Genomic DNA, 18,536 nt, shown 5'->3' with positions numbered 1-18,536 from the left:
ATGTCAGTGATCTGGTGTGGATGTCAGTGATCTGGTGTAGATGTCAGTGATCTGGTGTGGATGTCAGTGATCTGGTGTGGGTGTCAGTGATCTGGTGTGGATATCAGTGATCTGGTGTAGATGTCAGTGATCTGGTGTGGATGTCAGTGATCTGGTGTGGATGTCAGTGATCTGGTGTGGATGTCAGTGATCTGGTGTGGATGTCAGTGATCTGGTGTGGGTGTCAGTGATCTGGTGTGGGTGTGTGATCTGGTGTGGATATCAGTGATCTGGTGTGGATGTCAGTGATCTGGTGTGGGTGTCAGTGATCTGGTGTGGATGTCAGTGATCTGGTGTGGATGTCAGTGATCTGGTGTGGATGTCAGTGATCTGGTGAGGATATCAGTGATCTGGTGTGGATGTCAGTGATCTGGTGTGGATATCAGTGATCTGGTGTGGATATCAGTGATCTGGTGTGGATGTCAATGATCTGGTGTGGATGTCAGTGATCTGGTGTGGATGTCAGTGATCTGGTGTGGATGTCAGTGATCTGGTGTGGATATCAGTGATCTGGTGTGGATGTCAGTGATCTGGTGTGGATATCAGTGATCTGGTGTGGATATCAGTGATCTGGTGTGGATGTCAGTGATCTGGTGTGGATATCAGTGATCTGGTGTGGATATCAGTGATCTGGTGTGGATATCAGTGATCGGGTGTGGATATCAGTGATCGGGTGTGGATATCAGTGATCTGGTGTGAATATCAGTGATCTGGTGTGGATGTCAGTGATCTGGTGTGAATATCAGTGATCTGGTGTAGATGTCAGTGATCTGGTGTGGATGTCAGTGATCTGGTGTAGATGTCAGTGATCTGGTGTGGATGTCAGTGATCTGGTGTGGATGTCAGTGATCTGGTGTAGATGTCAGTGATCTGGTGTGGATGTCAGTGATCTGGTGTGGGTGTCAGTGATCTGGTGTGGATATCAGTGATCTGGTGTAGATGTCAGTGATCTGGTGTGGATGTCAGTGATCTGGTGTGGATGTCAGTGATCTGGTGTGGATGTCAGTGATCTGGTGTGGATGTCAGTGATCTGGTGTGGGTGTCAGTGATCTGGTGTGGGTGTGTGATCTGGTGTGGATATCAGTGATCTGGTGTGGATGTCAGTGATCTGGTGTGGGTGTCAGTGATCTGGTGTGGATGTCAGTGATCTGGTGTGGATGTCAGTGATCTGGTGTGGATGTCAGTGATCTGGTGAGGATATCAGTGATCTGGTGTGGATGTCAGTGATCTGGTGTGGATATCAGTGATCTGGTGTGGATATCAGTGATCTGGTGTGGATGTCAATGATCTGGTGTGGATGTCAGTGATCTGGTGTGGATGTCAGTGATCTGGTGTGGATGTCAGTGATCTGGTGTGGATATCAGTGATCTGGTGTGGATGTCAGTGATCTGGTGTGGATATCAGTGATCTGGTGTGGATATCAGTGATCTGGTGTGGATGTCAGTGATCTGGTGTGGATATCAGTGATCTGGTGTGGATATCAGTGATCTGGTGTGGATATCAGTGATCGGGTGTGGATATCAGTGATCGGGTGTGGATATCAGTGATCTGGTGTGAATATCAGTGATCTGGTGTGGATGTCAGTGATCTGGTGTGGATATCAGTGATCTGGTGTGGATGTCAGTGATCTGGTGTGGATATCAGTGATCTGGTGTGGATGTCAGTGATCTGGTGTGGATGTCAGTGATCTGGTGTGGATGTCAGTGATCTGGTGAGCTGGTGTGGATGTCAGTGATCTGGTGTGGATGTCAGTGATCTGGTGAGGATATCAGTGATCTGGTGTGGATGTCAGTGATCTGGTGTGGATGTCAGTGATCTGGTGTGGATGTCAGTGATCTGGTGAGCTGGTGTGGATGTCAGTGATCTGGTGATCTGGTGTAGATATCAGTGACAGAACTTGCAGCATCTATAGATGACATTGAGGCAGAATTAGACGAGACTTCCTTTTTCCTGATATTGTTATCTATTTCTGTCCCCTCACACTCAGGACACACTGAGCCGATGACAGGGGGCAGACCCGAGCCAGGACCCCCTCCCCTCCCCTCTCCCCTCCTCTGTATTGGGGGAGGAGTGCGTCACCGCTGGGCAGAGCATCGGCCGCATAGTCCTGGAGGAGAAGAGGAGAGGAGAAGAGGCTGGAGGCGGAGGGGCGGCGGATCGGGCGATGGCACACCGGGCAGACATGAGGATCGGCTGAGATCACACGGAGCACCATAGACGAGTCCTCCGGGATCGGGGTGAGTGATGGGAGCCCCGCCCATCCCGGGCTGTATGGGGACCTGTGTGCGGGAATGTCCCCCTATACACGTGTGTGGGGTGTCCCCCGGATCGGATCGGGAGATCACAGTCCTCTCCTTACATCACACACATGGACTTCAGTCCAACTTCTACTCCCAGCCACAGGTTGTCTCCTTAATGTCACTCTGTGCTGTGTACAGGGGGGTCCTTGTCACCCCCACATTGTATGGGAGATGACCACCCAGGTGGGTCTATTCAGCCAATCAATGAAGGCCTGACACTGTCACAGCTTGTCACCATTAAAGTGAAAGTAAGTCACTTTACTCCCCTCCCCCTCCAATGTCTGAAGTCTGCGAGATGCCCCCCCCCTAGACCTGACATCCCCCCCCCCCCCACAATGATGGGCTTCAGGGATCATCATTGGTCTGTCACAGGGTGATGGGACCCCCAATGTAAGGAGCATTCTTCTCACTGACCCCCAATGTAAGGAGTATTCTTCCCACTGACCCCCAATGTAAGGAGCATTCTTCCCACTGACCCCCAATGTAAGGAGTATTCTTCCCACTGACCCCCAATGTAAGGAGTATTCTTCTCACTGACCCCCAATGTAAGGAGCATTCTTCCCACTGACCCCCAATGTAAGGAGTATTCTTCTCACTGACCCCCAATGTAAGGAGCATTCTTCCCACTGACCCCCAATGTAAAGAGAATTCTTCCCACTGACCCCCAATGTAAGGAGCATTCTTCCCACTGACCCCCAATGTAAGAAGCATTCTTCCCACTGACCACCAATGTAAGGAGAATTCTTCCCACTGACTCCCAATGTAAGGAGAATTCTTCCCACTGACCACCAATGTAAGGAGTATTCTTCTCACTGACCACCAATGTAAGGAGCATTCTTCCCACTGACCCCCAATGTAAGGAGTATTCTTCAGACTGACCCCCAATGTAAGGAGATTTCTTCCCACTGACCCCCAATGTAAGGAGTATTCTTCCCTGACCCCCAATGTAAGGAGCATTCTTCCCACTGACCCCCAATGTAAGGAGTATTCTTCAGACTGACCCCCAATGTAAGGAGAATTCTTCCCACTGACCCCCAATGTAAGGAGAATTCTTCCCACTGACCCCCAATGTAAGGAGTATTCTTCCCACTGACCCCCAATGTAAGGAGCATTCTTCCCACTGACCCCCAATGTAAGGAGCATTCTTCTCACTGACCCCCAATGTAAGGAGTATTCTTCCCACTGACCCCCAATGTAAGGATAATTCTTCCCACTGACTCCCAATGTAAGGAGAATTCTTCCCACTGACCCCCAATGTAAGGAGAATTCTTCCCACTGACCCCCAATGTAAGGAGTATTCTTCCCACTGACCCCCAATGTAAGGAGCATTCTTCCCACTGACCCCCAATGTAAGGAGCATTCTTCTCACTGACCCCCAATGTAAGGAGAATTCTTCCCACTGACCCCCAATGTAAGGAGTATTCTTCCCACTGACCCCCAATGTAAGGAACATTCTTCCCACTGACCCCCAATGTAAGGAGCATTCTTCCCACTGACCCCCAATGTAAGGAGCATTCTTCTCACTGACCCCCAATGTAAGGAGTATTCTTCCCACTGACCACCAATGTAAGGATAATTCTTCCCACTGACTCCCAATGTAAGGAGAATTCTTCCCACTGACCCCCAATGTAAGGAGAATTCTTCCCACTGACCCCCAATGTAAGGAGTATTCTTCCCTGACCCCCAATGTAAGGAGAATTCTTCCCACTGACCACCAATGTAAGGATAATTCTTCCCACTGACTCCCAATGTAAGGAGAATTCTTCCCACTGACCCCCAATGTAAGGAGTATTCTTCAGACTGACCCCCAATGTAAGGAGATTTCTTCCCACTGACCCCCAATGTAAGGAGCATTCTTCCCACTGACCCCCAATGTAAGGAGTATTCTTCAGACTGACCCCCAATGTAAAGAGTATTCTTCCCTGACCCCCAATGTAAGGAGTATTCTTCCCACTGACCCCCAATGTAAGGAGTATTCTTCCCACTTACCCCCAATGTAAGAAACATTCTTCCCACTGACCCCCAATGTAAGGAGTATTCTTCCCACTGACCCCCAATGTAAGGAGCATTCTTCCCACTGACCCCCAATTTAAGGAGCATTCTTCCCACTGACCCCCAATGTAAGGAGAATTCTTCCCACTGACCCCCAATGTAAGGAGTATTCTTCCCTGACCCCCAATGTAAGGAGAATTCTTCCCACTGACCACCAATGTAAGGATAATTCTTCCCACTGACTCCCAATGTAAGGAGAATTCTTCCCACTGACCCCCAATGTAAGGAGTATTCTTCAGACTGACCCCCAATGTAAGGAGATTTCTTCCCACTGACCCCCAATGTAAGGAGCATTCTTCCCACTGACCCCCAATGTAAGGAGTATTCTTCAGACTGACCCCCAATGTAAAGAGTATTCTTCCCTGACCCCCAATGTAAGGAGTATTCTTCCCACTGACCCCCAATGTAAGGAGTATTCTTCCCACTTACCCCCAATGTAAGAAACATTCTTCCCACTGACCCCCAATGTAAGGAGTATTCTTCCCACTGACCCCCAATGTAAGGAGCATTCTTTCCACTGACCCCCAATTTAAGGAGCATTCTTCCCACTGACCCCCAATGTAAGGAGGTTTATTCCCACTGACCCCCAATGTAAGGAGTATTCTTCCCACTGACCCCCAATGTAAGGAGTATTCTTCCCACTGACCCCCAATGTAAGGAGTATTCTTCCCACTGACCCCCAATGTAAGAAGTATTCTTCCCACTGACCCCCAATGTAAGGAGTATTCTTCCCACTGACCCCCAATGTAAGGAGCATTCTTCCCACTGACCCCCAATGTAAGGAGTATTCTTCCCACTGACCCCCAATGTAAGGAGCATTCTTCCCACTGACCCCCAATGTAAGGAGCATTCTTCCCACTGACCCCAATGTAAGGAGAATTCTTCCCACTGACCCCCAATGTAAGGAGCATTCTTCCCACTGACCACCAATGTAAGGAGAATTCTTCCCACTGACCACCAATGTAAGGAGAATTCTTCCCACTGACCACCAATGTAAGGAGTATTCTTCCCACTGACCACCAATGTAAGGAGAATTCTTCCCACTGACCACCAATGTAAGGAGCATTCTTCCCACTGACCCCCAATGTAAGGAGTATTCTTCTCACTGACCCCCAATATAAGGAGTATTCTTCCCACTGACCCCCAATGTAAGGAACATTCTTCCCACTGACCCCCAATGTAAGGAGAATTCTTCCCACTGACCACCAATGTAAGGAGTATTCTTCCCACTGACCACCAATGTAAGGAGTATTCTTCCCACTGACCACCAATGTAAGGGACATTCTTCCCACTGACCCCCAATGTAAGGAGTATTCTTCCCACTGACCCCCAATGTAAGGAGTATTCTTCTCACTGACCACCAATGTAAGGAGCATTCTTCCCACTGACCCCCAATGTAAGGAGTATTCTTCTCACTGACCACCAATGTAAGGAGTATTCTTCCCACTGACCCCCAATGTAAGGAGTATTCTTCTCACTGACCACCAATGTAAGGAGTATTCTTCCCACTGACCCCCAATGTAAGGAGTATTCTTCTCACTGACCCCCAATGTAAGGAGTATTCTTCTCACTGACCACCAATGTAAGGAGCATTCTTCCCACTGACCCCCAATGTAAGGAGTATTCTTCTCACTGACCCCCAATGTAAGAAGCATTCTTCCCACTGACCCCCAATATAAGGAGTATTCTTCCCACTGACCCCCAATGTAAGGAGTATTCTTCCCACTGACCCCCAATGTAAGGAGCATTCTTCCCACTGACCCCCAATGTAAGGAGCATTCTTCCCACTGACCCCCAATGTAAGGAGTATTCTTCCCACTGACCCCCAATGTAAGGAGTATTCTTCCCACTGACCCCCAATGTAAGGAACATTCTTCCCACTGACCCCCAATGTAAGGAGTATTCTTCCCACTGACCCCCAATGTAAGGAGCATTCTTCCCACTGACCCCAATGTAAGGAGCATTCTTCCCACTGACCCCCAATGTAAGGAGTATTCTTCCCACTGACCCCCAATGTAAGGAGTATTCTTCCCACTGACCCCCAATGTAAGGAGTATTCTTCCCACTGACCCCCAATGTAAGGAGTATTCTTCCCACTGACCCCCAATGTAAGGAGCATTCTTCCCACTGACCCCCAATGTAAGAAGCATTCTTCCCACTGACCCCCAATGTAAGGAGTATTCTTCCCACTGACCCCCAATGTAAGGAGTATTCTTCCCACTGATCAATTTTTTTTTTTTAAGTACCCCTGTCCTCCCGTGCTCAAACACATGCATTAGTCCCATACACATATGGGGGTTATTTACTAAAGGCAAATCCACTTTGCACTACAAGTTCAGGGAGCTGTGAGAACTGAGCAATCGGCGATGCTCAATCGCTCGGTTCTCAGTGCATAGGCGCCGGGTACAGGTGCAGCATCGGACCAACTCTGCATCCACCCAGGTAAGTATAAAACGTGAGAAAACAAACAAACAAAAAAAAACATCTCTTTTAACTTTAATCTGGTAACTGTAAAGGCTTTTTAAGTGTCGCCTACAGAGATTTTTTACATTTCATGAGCATGCAACATTTTTAATCTTGACATGTTTGGTATCTCTTTACTTGGTGCAACATCATCTTTTATATTTTTAGATTGTGTTTGTGTGCCCTAAAATGCATTTAGTATTATTTTTCTGAAAAATTGCATTTGATAAACGGCTGTGCAATTATCGTGTGGCATATAGAATGACAATAACCACCATTTTATTCTCCAGGGCCTCTGCTTTCAAAAACAATATAATATTTGGGATTCAAAGTAATTTTCTAGCAAAATAAAGATGCTAATTTTAACATTTATGTGAAAAATTTAAAAATTGCCCTGGGCAGCAAGTGGTTAAAGTGTATGTGATTCTTATGCGCATTGCAATGCGTTACAGTGCGAGGGAAATACCCTCCTTCCTGTTCCTTGCGTTTTCATGTGTTTAGCTACAGAAACACAGCGGATTGAATGCATGAGATGCAGCTGAACATCTAGATATGAATTCAGCCATCGCTAAATACTACGTGGCTCCAGGTGTGTTTAGAAATTTGGTCCATCTGCATCCCAACACATGTGATTTGATGTTTCTGTGTGTGAGACCAGTGAGGCCAATGAGGCCAGTGAGACCAATGAGGCCAGTGAGACCAGTGAGGCCAGTGAGACCAATGAGGCCAGTGAGACCAGTGAGACCAATGAGGCCAGTGAGACCAGTGAGGCCAATGAGGCCAGTGAGACCAGTGAGGCCAATGAGGCCAGTGAGACCAGTGAGGCCAATGAGGCCAGTGAGACCAGTGAGACCAATGAGGCCAGTGAGACCAGTGAGACCAATGAGGCCAGTGAGACCAGTGAGGCCAATGAGGCCAGTGAGACCAGTGAGGCCAATGAGGCCAGTGAGACCAGTGAGGCCAATGAGGCCAGTGAGACCAGTGAGGCCAATGAGGCCAGTGAGACCAGTGAGGCCAATGAGGCCAGTGAGACCAGTGAGGCCAGTGAGACCAGTGAGACCAATGAGGCCAGTGAGACCAGTGAGGCCAGTGAGGCCAGTGAGGCCAGTGAGACCAGGGTGTTCTCATTGTTAATGAGCTTCAGACGATTAATGGCATCCTGGGTTCTCCTATCTTGGCACAGTCAGCATTTGGTTAAACTTACACGTGGCACGTGGCACTTACACGTGGCGGGCACTATCGCTCCCACTGACACCAACAATAAGGGCACTAGCGCTCCCACTGACACCAACAATAAGGGCACTATTGCTCCCACTGACACCAACAATGAGGGCACTATTGCTCCCGCTGACACCAACAATGAGGGCACTATCGCTCCCACTGACACCAACAATGAGGGCACTATTGCTCCCACTGACACCAACAATAAGGGCACTATCGCTCCCACTGACACCAACAATAAGGGCACTATTGCTCGCACTGACACCAACAATTAGGGCACTATCGCTCCCACTGACACCAACAATGAGGGCACTATTGCTCCCACTGACACCAACAATGAGGGCACTATCGCTCCCACTGACACCAACAATGAGGGCACTATTGCTCCCACTGACACCAACAATAAGGGCACTATTGCTCCCACTGACACCAACAATGAGGGCACTATCGCTCCCACTGACACCAACAATAGGGGCACTATCGCTCCCACTGACTCCAACAATAAGGGCACTATTGCTCCCACTGACACCAACAATGAGGGCACTATTGCTCCCACTGACACCAACAATGAGGGCACTATCGCTCCCACTGACACCAACAATGAGGGCACTATTGCTCCCACTGACACCAACAATGAGGGCACTATTGCTCCCACTGACACCAACAATGAGGGCACTATTGCTCGCACTGACACCAACAATAAGGGCACTATTGCTCGCACTGACACCAACAATAAGGGCACTATTGCTCGCACTGACACCAACAATGAGGGCACTATCGCTCCCACTGACACCAACAATAAGGGCACTATCGCTCCCACTGACACCAACATTGAGGGCACTATTGCTCCCACTGACACCAACAATAAGGGCACTATCGCTCCCACTGACACCAACAATGAGGGCACTATCGCTCCCACTGACACCAACAATTAGGGCACTATTGCTCCCACTGACACCAACAATGAGGGCACTATCGCTCCCACTGACACCAACAATGAGGGCACTATCGCTCCCACTGACACCAACAATGAGGGCACTATCGCTCCCACTGACACCAACAATGAGGGCACTATTGCTCCCACTGACACCAACAATAAGGGCACTATCGCTCCCACTGACACCAACAATGAGGGCACTATCGCTCCCACTGACACCAACAATGAGGGCACTATTGCTCCTACTGACACCAACAATAAGGGCACTATTGCTCCCACTGACACCAACAATGAGGGCACTATCGCTCCCACTGACACCAACAATGAGGGCACTATCGCTTCCACTGACACCAACAATAAGGGCACTATCGCTCCCACTGACACCAACAATAAGGGCACTATCGCTCCCACTGACACCAACAATGAGGGCACTATCGCTCCCACTGACACCAACAATAAGGGCACTATCGCTCCCACTGACACCAACAATAAGGGCACTATCGCTCCCACTGACACCAACAATGATGGCACTATTGCTCCCACTGACACCAACAATGAGGGCACTATCGCTCCCACTGACACCAACAATGAGGGCACTATCGCTCCCACTGACGCCAACAATGAGGGCACTATTGCTCCCACTGACACCAACAATGAGGGCACTATCGCTCCCACTGACACCAACAATGAGGGCACTATCGCTCCCACTGACACCAACAATAAAGGGGCACTTTTGCTCCCACTGACACCAACAATGAGGGCACTATTGCTCCCACTGACACCAACAATGAGGGCACTAGTGCTCCCACTGACACCAACAATGAGGGCACTATTGCTCCCACTGACACCAACAATGAGGGCACTATTGCTCCCACTGACACCAACAATGAGGGCACTATCGCTCCCACTGACACCAACAATAGGGGCACTATCGCTCCCACTGACACCAACAATGAGGGCACTATCGCTCCCACTGACTCCAACAATAAGGGCACTATCGCTCCCACTGACACCAACAATGAGGGCACTATTGCTCCCACTGACACCAACAATGAGGGCACTATCGCTCCCACTGACACCAACAATGAGGGCACTATCGCTCCCACTGACACCAACAATAAGGGCACTATCGCTCCCACTGACACCAACAATGAGGGCACTATTGCTCCCACTGACACCAACAATGAGGGCACTATCGCTCCCACTGACACCAACAAGGAGGGCACTATCGCTCCCACTGACACCAACAATGAGGGCACTATCGCTCCCACTGACACCAACAATAAAGGGGCACTATTGCTCCCACTGACACCAACAATGAGGGCACTATCGCTCCCACTGACACCAACAATAAGGGCACTATTGCTCCCACTGACACCAACAATGATGGCACTATTGCTCCCACTGACACCAACAATGAGGGCACTATCGCTCCCACTGACACCAACAATGAGGGCACTATCACTCCCACTGACGCCAACAATGAGGGCACTATAGCTCCCACTGACACCAACAATGAGGGCACTATCGCTCCCACTGACACCAACAATGAGGGCACTATCGCTCCCACTGACACCAACAATAAAGGGGCACTTTTGCTCCCACTGACACCAACAATGAGGGCACTATTGCTCCCACTGACACCAACAATGAGGGCACTATTGCTCCCACTGACACCAACAATGAGGGCACTATTGCTCCCACTGACACCAACAATGAGGGCACTATTGCTCCCACTGACACCAACAATGAGGGCACTATCGCTCCCACTGACACCAACAAGGAGGGCACTATCGCTCCCACTGACACCAACAATGAGGGCACTATCGCTCCCACTGACACCAACAATAAAGGGGCACTATTGCTCCCACTGACACCAACAATGAGGGCACTATCGCTCCCACTGACACCAACAATAAGGGCACTATTGCTCCCACTGACACCAACAATGATGGCACTATTGCTCCCACTGACACCAACAATGAGGGCACTATCGCTCCCACTGACACCAACAATGAGGGCACTATCACTCCCACTGACGCCAACAATGAGGGCACTATAGCTCCCACTGACACCAACAATGAGGGCACTATCGCTCCCACTGACACCAACAATGAGGGCACTATCGCTCCCACTGACACCAACAATAAAGGGGCACTTTTGCTCCCACTGACACCAACAATGAGGGCACTATTGCTCCCACTGACACCAACAATGAGGGCACTATTGCTCCCACTGACACCAACAATGAGGGCACTATTGCTCCCACTGACACCAACAATGAGGGCACTATTGCTCCCACTGACACCAACAATAAGGGCACTATCGCTCCCACTGACACCAACAATAGGGGCACTATCGCTCCCACTGACACCAACAATGAGGGCACTATCGCTCCCACTGACACCAACAATAAGGGCACTATCGCTCCCACTGACACCAACAATGAGGGCACTATTGCTCCCACTGACACCAACAATGAGGGCACTATCGCTCCCACTGACACCAACAATGAGGGCACTATCGCTCCCACTGACACCAACAATAAGGGCACTATCGCTCCCACTGACACCAACAATGAGGGCACTATCGCTCCCACTGACACCAACAATGAGGGCACTATCGCTCCCACTGACACCAACAAGGAGGGCACTATCGCTCCCACTGACACCAACAATGAGGGCACTATCGCTCCCACTGACACCAACAATAAGGGCACTATCGCTCCCACTGACACCAACAATAAGGGCACTATCGCTCCCACTGACACCAACAATGAGGGCACTATTGCTCCCACTGACACCAACAATGAGGGCACTATCGCTCCCACTGACACCAACAATAAGGGCACTATCGCTCCCACTGACACCAACATTGAGGGCACTATCGCTCCCACTGACACCAACAATGAGGGCACTATTGCTCCCACTGACACCAACAATGAGGGCACTATCGCTCCCACTGACACCAACAATGAGGGCACTATTGCTCCCACTGACACCAACAATGAGGGCACTATCGCTCCCACTGACACCAACAATGAGGGCACTATCGCTCCCACTGACACCAACAATAAGGGCACTATCGCTCCCACTGACACCAACATTGAGGGCACTATTGCTCCCACTGACACCAACAATGAGGGCACTTTTGCTCCCACTGACACCAACAATGAGGGCACTATCGCTCCCACTGACACCAACAATGAGGGCACTATCGCTCCCACTGACACCAACAATGAGGGCACTATCGCTCCCACTGACACCAACAATGAGGGCACTATCGCTCCCACTGACACCAACAATGAGGGCACTATCGCTCCCACTGACACCAACAATGAGGGCACTATCGCTCCCACTGACACCAACAATGAGGGCACTATTGCTCCCACTGACACCAACAATGAGGGCACTATCGCTCCCACTGACACCAACAATGAGGGCACTATCGCTCCCACTGACACCAACAATGAGGCACTATTGCTCCCACTGACACCAACAATGAGGGCACTATTGCTCCCACTGACACCAACAATGAGGGCACAATTGCTCCCACTGACACCCACAATGAGGGCACTATCGCTCCCACTGACACCAACAATGAGGGCACTATTGCTCCCACTGACACCAATAATGAGGGCACTATCGCTCCCACTGACACCAACAATAAGGGCACTATTGCTCCCACTGACACCAACAATGAGGGCACTATTGCTCCTACTGACACCAACAATGAGGACACTATCACTCCCACTGACACCAACAATAAGGGCACTATTGCTCCCACTGACACCAACAATGAGGGCACTATTGCTCCCACTGACACCAACAATGAGGGCACTATTGCTCCCACTGACACCAACAATGAGGGCACTATCGCTCCCACTGACACCAACAATGAGGGCACTATTGCTCCCACTGACACCAACTATTTCTCCCCCAAATATCAAGATTGGACATTGTTTACTACCACTACTACCAGTCTGGCCCCCCCCCTAAACTTTGAAGGACAAAAAACTGGCCCCCTGTTTAAAAAGTTTGGAGACCCCTGGCATAAAGCATTAAAAATGTAGGCGCAATTTCCCCATATTTCAGAGGCATTTGTAAAATTATGAGAACGCCTTGTTCATCAGTTAAGCAGGAAATCCAAGGTTTCCGGAACACCTAACAATCGTCTAAGGTGCGTTTGGGGCACCCTATCGTTGACTTGGCATTTTTACAGTTTATGTACAGTAGCTACAACGATTTTATCTCCAGTGCAATATTTATTTTGTTACCTACTAAGACTATAAAAGTTGTAATGCGATTCCCATCGAACGCTGCCTTTGTGCGTTTTTTGTATCCTGCTATCCATTTTTCCAGTGGTTGGTATATGCACTGGGAATCAGCCTGCAAGGAGATCAGCTAAAAGTAGTTGCATCTGTATGTGCGTTATAATTAATAAAAATTAGTCGATTAATCGATTAAAAAAAAAATCGATTAACTGAACACGAAAATATTAATCAGTAACAGCCCTAATATATATATATACTACGTTGATGAGTGGGAAAGGTGTTTAGCCATTTTATAAACAACTCCCTAGGAAAGTTTATTGGTCTTTTATTTCTGTTTGTCACTTGCCCTGGTGTCGTGTTCACAAGGAGTCTCATGAATTGGCTGCTTGTGAAGATCCTGGGGTATGGAATTGTAGAAGGAATGTAAAGTTCAGCACTATGACTATAGTAAGGATGTAGTACATGATTCATATACACAGAGGACCATATGTGTTTGTGCCATGAGGAGACACCAGAATTGTCAGGAAATGGAGATGTGAAAATTCAAGTCTGTAGGAAGTGCAATCTAATGTAGTGTACATGGAAATATGGAAATGACTCCTGACCATTGTTTTTTTATATTTTAAGCTGACTGTTTATACCACTGTGAGTACAGTACTTCTGTCACCCAAGGTTCTTATAGGCCTCATGCCCACTGGGCAAGAAAAATTCTGTGCATACAGACGTTTGGCGTTTTTTCTTTCAACTCTATGTTAGGCAATGGGGGTTATTTACGAAAGGCAAATCCAAAGTGCAAACTAAAAAGTGCAAAGTGCAATTGGAAGTGCAGTCGCTGTAGATCCGAGGGGGACATGAAAGGCACATAAAAAAACAGCATTTTAGCTTGCACATGATTGGATGATAAAATCAGCAGAGCTTCTCCTCATTTAAAGCGGAGGTTCACCCTTTAAAACATTTTTTGACATCACACAAAGTCGCGCCATCCTACCGACACAATGCCGGTGTTTTTTTTTTTTTGTCAGCACATACCTCTTAATCCCGATTTTCACCTCACGGCGATCCCGCGGGAGTGGGCGTTCCCAAGCACTGCCTGTGATTGACAGGCTTCCGAACGGCGCATACTGCGCGTCACAGGTTGCCGGAAAAACCCAAACGTCGGTGCGGCTCTATACGGCGCCTGCGCACCGACGTTCGGGTTCTGTCGGCAACCTGTGACGCGCAGTATGCACCGTTCGGAAGCCTGTCAATCACAGGCAGTGCTTGGGAACGCCCACTCCCGCGGGATCGCCGTGAGGTGAAAATCGGGATTAAGAGGTATGTGCTGACAAAAAAAAAAAAAAAACGGCATTGTGGGAATGTCAAAAAATGTTTTAAAGGGTGAACCTCCGCTTTAATATCTTCCCCTCAGATTTACAGCGACTGCACTTCCAAGTGCACTTTCGTAAATAACCCCCTATGTGTCCATGCTATGAACAGAAACGTCAGTGCTACTACCCATACACCACATAGATAGCAGAGCTCCCGGGTGCTCGATCCACAGCCGCTGCCTGAGTAGAGTAATGAGGAAAAGATGATCCGCACTCTGGTCGTTGCTCTTTAAAAAATCTTCTTATTTATTGACAAGCCACAGTGAACAAACGCAAATGAGAACAGTTGACGTGTTTCAGCTTATGAGGCCTCGTACAAACGCGACTGTTTTCCTCGACAGAATCCATCAAGAAACTTGATGGGAGAGCTTTTTTGCCGAGGAAAACGGTCGTGTGTATGTTTTTCGTCGAGAAAACTGTCGTGGAACTCGATGATAAAAAAAGAGAACAAGTTCTCTTTTTCCTCGTCGGGAGTTTCAATTTCCTCGTCGTGTTTCTCGTCGGGCTGGTTTACGACGAGAAACACATTCGTGTGTACGCTTAGAAACCCGCGCATGCTCAGAATAAAGTATGAGATGGGAGCGTACCTTCGGTAAAAGTAGGGTTTGTAATGGAGATAGCACATTCGTCACGCTGTAACAGACTGAAAAGCGCGAATCGTCTCTCACCAAACTTTTACTAACACGCGGTAACATGAGATTAGCAAAAGCAGCCCCAAGGGTGGCGCCAGTGGAATCAAACTTCCCCTTTATAGTGCCGTCGTACGTGTTGTACGTCACCGCGTTTGAGAATGACGAGAAAGAAAGCTTGTCAAGATTCTAGACAAGCCTAACAAGGAACTCGTCGAGGAAAACAATGTTTCATTTACGACGAGTTCCTCGGTCGTGTGTACGAGGCCTGAGGCCTTAGTCCTTACCCATATGTGTCCATGCACATTTGAGTGTTTGCAGGCATATTTGTCAAGGAGAGTTTACAGCAGTGGCGGCTGGTGGTATATATTTTTTGGGGTGGGGGGCAAACAATCTGCTGAGAAAATGGGGGTGTGAGACAAGGGGGGTGCCACTGCTGTACAAGAGGTGCGAGGGCCACATAAATTGGACTGGACTGGTATTCAGCCCGCGGGCCTTGTGCTTGACACGTATATTACTTTTTATTACTTTTTTAATCTTGTCTGCTTTTTAAGGGATAACACTATATAACAAAGTGTTCTTATCCTCTTTGCCACTTTACTCTTACCTAAGCGAACTCATCTTCCACATCCACAGACGTTTACTTACCTAGATCAGGTAGCCATGGCCTCGGGTGATTGTTTACTTCCTGGTTGTACCTGGATGTTATAGCTTGATAGACTTGTATAAGGGTTGTCACTCACCACCTCCCTTCATCTCCAGCCTAGCGACATAGCCCAGAAGACGTCTTTGGGGCTGTAATGCATAGGTACGGCCTGGAGAGTGAGACCTGTGATTGGGTGGCCATCAGATTGAGATGTACATTGGTGGAAGATATGGGTGGATTAATTCAGATCAGGGCAGAGGCAAAAACCATAAGTGCCCTTTGACTTAGACCAGGGCTCGACAAATCCCAGTCGCCAGGTCGCCATGGCGACTAGAAATAGGGTCCTGGCGACTTGGCTTTTTTTTTGTGAGCTGGCGCCATCTGGTGGTGGTCGTTGGTATTACAAGTTAAGCATTACAAGTTAGACAGCAATTCTAACGTAATTTTTCACTATTTTCACTGCCATCTTCTTCCCTCTAATTGGAACCCCCAAACCTTATATATATATTTTATCCTAACACCCTAGAGAATAAAATGGCGATCGTTTTGGGAAAAAATTACACTTTTTTTAATTAAAAAATAAGACAACAGTAAAGTTATCCCCATTTTTTTTTCATATTATGAAAGATAATGTTACGCCGAGTAAATTCATACCCAACATGTCACGCTTCAAAAATACGTCCGCTCGTGGAATGGCGACAAACCTTTACCCTTTAAAATCTCCATAGGCGACGTTTAAAAAATTCTACAGGTTGCATGTTTTGAGTTACAGAGGAGGTCTAGGGCTAGAATTATTGCTCTCGCTCTAGCAATTGCGGCGATACCTCACACGTGTGGTTTGAACACCGTTTACATATGCGGGCGCTGCTCACGTATGTGTTCGCTTCTGCGCGCAAGCTCATCGGGACGGGGTTTTCTGGCTCCTAACTTTTTTAGATGGCTCCTAGATTCCAAGCAAATTTGTCAACCCCTGACTTAGACCCCTTTCACACTGAGGGTGTATTGCAGGCGCTATAGCAATCCACCCTCAAACAGCTGCTCTATTGTCTCCAGTGTAAAAGACTGAGGGCTTTCACACTGGAGCGTTGTGCTAGTAGGACAGTAAAAAAAGTCCTGCTAGCCACATCTTTGGAGCAGTGAAGGAGCGGTGTGTTTACCACTCCTCCACCGCTGCTGCCCATTGAAATCAATTTGACAGCTCGGCTATACCGCCTGCAATGCGCTGCTTCAGCAGCGCATTGCGGGTGGTTTTAAAGCGGAGCTCGTCCACCCAAAAATGGAGCTTCCGCTTTTCGGAACCCTCCCCCCCTCCGGTGTCACATTTGGCACCTTTCAGGGGGGGAGGGGCGTGCAGATACCTGTCTAAGACAGGTATTTGCAGCCACTTCTGGGAATACGGAACTGCGGTAGCCACGCCCCTACCTGCAGCCTCGCTTTCTTCTGGGAAACACACTGTTCCCGGGAGAGCGGGGTCCAGTGACGGCGCGGCGCGCTACTCATGCATTCGCAGTAGGGAACCGGGCAGTGAAGCCGCAACGCTTCACTTCCCGATACCCTAACCGAGGATGGTGGCGGGTGCAGCCGAGGCTGACGACATCGCGGGCGTGCTGGACAGGTAAGTGTCCATTTTTTTTAAGTCAGCAGCTGCAGTATTTATAGCTGCTGGCTTTTTGAAAAAAAAAAATTGGCGGAACCTCCACTTTAAAACTTTCTCAGCCGTTAGCGGGGGGGGGGGGGGGTAAAACCAAAATGCACCGCAAATCCGCCCATAGCGACGGCGGAGTTTTACCACCGTCACTATGGGCAGCTCAGTGTGAAAGGGGTCTTAAAGTGCACTTATCCTTTAAAAAAGAATTCCAGGTATGGGGTTTTTTCCATAATTAATCAGTCCAGCTTGGACCAATGTAACTATGCATATACTACGCACTATGCTGAACACAGGCGTTCGGTCTAGATTTTATTTTTCAGACTGATCCAGACTGAACCACAATGTATTTCTATGGGTGGATGTAAACGAATGATCTGTTTACATCAGCCTACATCTGTGTTTGTTTGGGTCAGGTTTTTTAAACGAAACAAGGCTACATCCTTTTCTGTTTAGATAGATATGGACAGATGTAAACGGATACCATCTGTTTATGTCCGTTCCCTTTGGCTCCATTCACATCTCACTGTGATTCTGCCCGCGATTTGAAATAGTGGCAAATTGCGGAACGCTCATGCGATCCCCAGTACGTCCAATGGCACCCGGTCGTGGCGCGATTTGTACTGGCAATCGCGGTAAAATCGTGCAAACAGAATTGCGGGATGCCTGTCGCCCAAAAGAAGTTCCTGTACTTCTTGCGAGCGGCAGGCATCCTGCGATTCTATTTGCACGATTTTACCCCAATTCATTGTGTAACAATTGTGGCAAAATCACGGCCCGATCGTGATGCCATTGGAAGTGACTGGAATCACACAGGTGTCCTGTGATTTGCCGCTATTTCAAGTCGTGGGCATAATCGCAGTGATTCGAAACACCAAGATGTGAAGGGCCAGATCCACAGACAGAGTACGCCGGCGTATCTACTGATACGCCGGCGTACTTTCAAATTACCTAATCCTCAAAC

General features: G+C 48.6%; 1 protein-coding gene across 2 annotated transcripts in view; it reads left to right on the top strand.

The window, feature by feature from the left end:
• The first annotated feature begins 2,136 nt into the window (after positions 1 to 2,136).
• LRRC8C (leucine rich repeat containing 8 VRAC subunit C) overlaps positions 2,137 to 18,536 on the top strand; it is a 106,053-nt gene continuing 89,653 nt past the window's right edge. For both annotated transcript variants that reach the window (XR_005750617.1, XM_040360068.1), the window contains exon 1: positions 2,137 to 2,276. The gene's annotated coding sequence lies outside the window, so the exon portion shown is untranslated. The remainder of the gene's footprint in view (positions 2,277 to 18,536) is intronic.

This window comes from Rana temporaria, chromosome 7 (assembly GCF_905171775.1).
Source record: "Rana temporaria chromosome 7, aRanTem1.1, whole genome shotgun sequence".
In the NCBI taxonomy this organism is placed as follows: domain Eukaryota; kingdom Metazoa; phylum Chordata; class Amphibia; order Anura; family Ranidae; genus Rana; species Rana temporaria.
This window is presented reverse-complemented; position numbering and strand designations above follow the sequence as displayed.